At 45.0% G+C, this 4284-nt stretch overlaps 1 pseudogene; it reads left to right on the top strand.

Moving 5' to 3' along the window:
• The window catches only part of LOC105522761, a 5077-nt pseudogene extending 1418 nt beyond the window's left edge, over window positions 1-3659 (top strand).
• The last annotated feature ends 625 nt before the right edge of the window (window positions 3660-4284 follow it).

Genomic DNA, 4284 nt, shown 5'->3' with positions numbered 1-4284 from the left:
TGTTTTGGAGTAGAACATTGCTAAAAAAAAAAACAGGTACTAAGGAGGGTAATTTAAACACAGTAGATTAATGACACAAGGATTGATGAACTCATAAATCCTAATGAATGGAATGCTAGAAGACAGGTATTAACAGAGTAGAAACTTTGAGGTACATAGCTGTTACCAAAATATATCCTTACTTGTTGGAATTTGACATGAAGATCAAAGGTGATGGCATCCCACAGATGACAGATAATGGGCAAAATATATTCTTGGTGTGGAGCAGTGCTACCGAATTAACTTCCCTGTGTACATCCCAGAATCATTTTGGATCTGTTAAGGTTTTTATTAGAATGATTAAATAGGCTTTTGCAGGATTAACTTCACAGTAGTTACCAGAAAAGGCTATGCTACAAGAATGAAAATTGAAGAACAAAGACCAAAATGATGTGATTCTAAATGAAAAAAATAAAGAAGTGGAATAGTTTCTCTATAGGCATAGGAGGCAAAGCATTGTTTCAGAAGTGGACTGGCACCTCACCTGAGATACTCAAGACTGGCAGCATGGGTCTTCATTCTTTGTCATCACTGAGGTTCCCTTGTGTCCTGAGAGATTCCCTAGCTCTAATGACAGATTTTTAGGGGGGGGGTAATGAGGCTATGAGAAGATTGAGGATCTAGGTGCTTGCCTCTAATTCTACAGCATAAAGGTGTGTGGCTCTTATCTCTAGGACACCAATATTTAATGTTGCATATCATGTATCTCCAGTACAAGAAGGAAGTTTATCAGAATTTAGTTAATGTTGGAAACTTTGTAATACAAACAATGTAAACACTACATTGACAAAAATATTAATAATCATGCATATAGTTTGCTTACTATAGAAATTCTTGTTTTTGATGTTGGATACAACCCAAAGGAGTTTTGATGTATATAGATGGTGAATCAATTGGGAAAAGAAATAGAGATAAGTAGAGATTATTTCAGTTCATTAAACTTTTGAAGTCCTAATTTAGTTCATGTGATTATTCGTAAATTTTTCTTTATTAGTCTTCCTCAATCATTGAAGAACCCAGGATTCAAATACAATACTTAATGGAAACACTTTTTCATCCCTAACTAAATCCTGGCCTGCAAGCAGAATTCACTGTGAAATCTGAGGCTATTATGCTGGCCAGTGGAAGGTTGGTTCACCCGTCGAGAGGTGACATTAGAGTGGTCTGCAGACATCACTGGAGTGGACAAAGAGATGCCTGGGTGGTTGGGGAAAGGATAGATCATAGACAACAGCAGCCTCTTTCTAGAGCTCAGTTGCAATAAACACCATGGTTACTCATCAGACACACTGGAAGTTCTAGTTCCTCCCATGTTTCAAAACTCTAGAGAATTCTAGCATGGACTAAGCACTGCTTCTGTAGACCAAAGGTATTTCTCCATGGCTGTTTGAATTTTTGGGAAAGCTTCTGTGTCTCATGCAGACCAGTGACTTTTGAGACAGAATCTTACCCTTGTCACCCAGGTTGGAGTGCAATGGTGCGATCTAGGCTCACCGCAACCTCTGCAACCTCCAACACCCAGGTTCAAGCAATTCTGGCTCAGCCTTCTGGATAGCTGGGACTACAGGCATGCACCACCACACCTGGCTAATTATTGTATTTTTAGTAGAGACAGGGTTTCACTATGTTGGCCAGGCTGGTCTCGAACTCCTGGCCTCAAATGATCTGCCCGCCTCAACCTCCCAAATGTTGAGATTACAGGTGTGAGCCACTGCGTCTGGCCTGATGCAGAGTGATAATTTCTTGAGTGAGGCAGTGCTGTTGTCTAGAAGCAAGGCTTATCTAGGTGAGACAGTACTAGCTGCCTTCAGAAATGGATCTCTGCTCTGAAGTTTCTTTTCCCCTCCACCAGCCTGCTTTCCTTGATGCGTGTGCTGGCTGGGTGTAGGGATCCGGAGTGGAGGGGAAAAGATGCGGATGCTGGCTGGGTCTAGGGATCTTGAGTGGAGGGAAAAAGATGCGGATGCTGGCTGGGTGTAGGGATCTTGAGTGGAGGGAAAAAGAAAATAGATGATACAGATTTACTGTGCAAAGGTGGAGTTCTTACCGGCTCTTCCTCACAAACAGGCTGGTGATTAGCTGACTTTCAGACTCCTTTCTACGAAGGTGGCAAGGGGCCATCTGGACATCCTAGCTTTGCAAGGAATCTTTTTTTTTTTTTTTTTCATTTTGTATTCCCTTTAATCCCAGTAGATGGATAGGTTTGCTTTCTTAGTATGCTTTCCAGTTGTAGAAAGGTCTTTTCTCTGGTTACTGGCTTTCCCCCAGGCCCCTATTTTTTGTGCTCCTCCTCTTCCCCAGCCACCTCTTTCCCTGGGAGCAAACTTGAGAAAATTAATGGCACAGGTCTTGCAGAATACTCCTACCAATCTAAGTGCTGCAGATGCCACAGTGCTTTCTTCTCACCCATAATAGTCATAAGTTAGAGGGAGCTCCTTCAAGAGCACGCTGAGTTTAGTTTCTTCATAGCAGGAATTAATCTTTAAAAAAATTATCATTGGGCTCCTTATTGTACCTGGACAGTACTGGGACTGGGTGCTTGATAAGAGAATTAATAGTTAAAGTAGTTACAGTGAAACCACAGGCACCTGTAGAGGTCTCCCCAGGCTCACCTTGAAGCTCTGATTGGCGGCTGCAGACAGATGGCGGTGTTATGAACAAAGGTGAGCTACAGCTCCCATTGCAGGTCAAACGCTGCCAGCTACCAGCTGCAGCTGGGAGTGAAAGACAAGAATACAGAGAGGCGCAGGCAGTCACTTAGGACGGGGCCGGGTTTAACACCTGAACAGTGGTGCTAGAAGGTCAGAGTCTTCTAGGTACACGTTGGAAACATCCTTGATTGTCTAGCACCAAGTAAACACAGGGGGACAAATCATCCCTTTGGGTATTTGTAATTGTTCCTCAGTTCAAATCTCTTGGTTTTTAAAAAATACTTTTCCTCAGCGCGACCGGTGCATCACGTCGCGCGCGACCAGTCCGCAGGGCTCCTCCTGCGCTGCTCTTAGCCCCGCAGATGGCGGCCCAGCGGAAGCGGAAAGCATGGTCTAGGGGGCGGCGGACGCCTGATAGGCGCTCTGGCCACTGTTGTGGGGCTACGTGCTGGCGCAGCAGGGCGGGATGCTGTGCCCCCGAGAGAGGCCGTCGCAGGAGCGCAAGAAGCTGCAGGGCCTCTGGAGGAGCTTCTGCGCCGACTTCTTCGACAACCAGTGCCGTGGCTTCTAGGAGCAGTGGTATCTGCGTCTGCTGCAAGAGTCGAACCCCATCCTGGACATGCCGGTTCCCTCCAGCTTCAACGACATTGGCCAGGACTGGTGGCTGCGGCATTTTGTAGGCCAGATGTGGTACGAACGGGAAGTGACCCTGCCAGAGCAATGGACCCAGGACCTGCGCACAAGAGTGGTGCTGAGGATTGGCAGTGCCCACTCCTATGCCATTGTGTAGATGAATGGGGTCGACGCGCATGAGGGGTCTACCTCTCCTTCCACACCGACATCAGCAGCTTGTTCCAGGTGGGGCCCCTGCCCTCCCACCTCCGCATCACTATCACCATCAACAACATGCTCACCCCCTCCACCCTGCTACCAGGGACCATTCTCGACATGGCCGACACCTCCACGTGAGTACCATCCTGCCTCCACCGCATGCGCCCACCTTCCTGCCCCACCCCGTGGGGCATTACTTTAGGGTGATGTAAGAACATATCAGTGACTTACAAATTTTGTGAGTAATTAAGAAAGTTTCAGTGAGAAGTATGGAGCTGAATATTTACATGAACCCTTCAAAAAGTGATAGTTAATGGAATAAATGAAAATAACAGGAGAGACTTTGTTGAAAGAAGACAAAATAGTCAAGGAAGTGATAGAGGATACAAAAGAAAGATGAAAACTTACATTCATTTAATGTCTAACATATGCCAAAGACAATATTATTATTTAGTTTTTATAACCACAACATTTGGTGGATATGATGACTTCCATTATATAGGTTAGGAAAGTAAAGCTTAGAGGTTTGTGAACCCACTAGTTTGAAGTTGTGTAGCGAATAGGTGGCTGAGTGAGAATACAGAACTGGTACAGATTTGCTTGATCCAGAATTATTTTATTGTCCATGCATTTTCTTCTACATTGTACTGCCTGTAAAGTGGCAGTCAGTTATGGGAGGAGACCCAGAATGTCACAGGTTTGGAAAGCTGTTGTGGAAAATTTGGAAAGAGGCATTGGTTTTAACGACTGATACAGGTGAGTG

This window comes from Colobus angolensis, unplaced genomic scaffold, assembly GCF_000951035.1.
Source record: "Colobus angolensis palliatus isolate OR3802 unplaced genomic scaffold, Cang.pa_1.0 Scaffold111, whole genome shotgun sequence".
Taxonomy (NCBI): Eukaryota; Metazoa; Chordata; class Mammalia; order Primates; family Cercopithecidae; genus Colobus; species Colobus angolensis.
The sequence above is the reverse complement of the archived record's forward strand: the minus strand, read 5'-3'. Positions and strand labels throughout refer to the sequence as shown.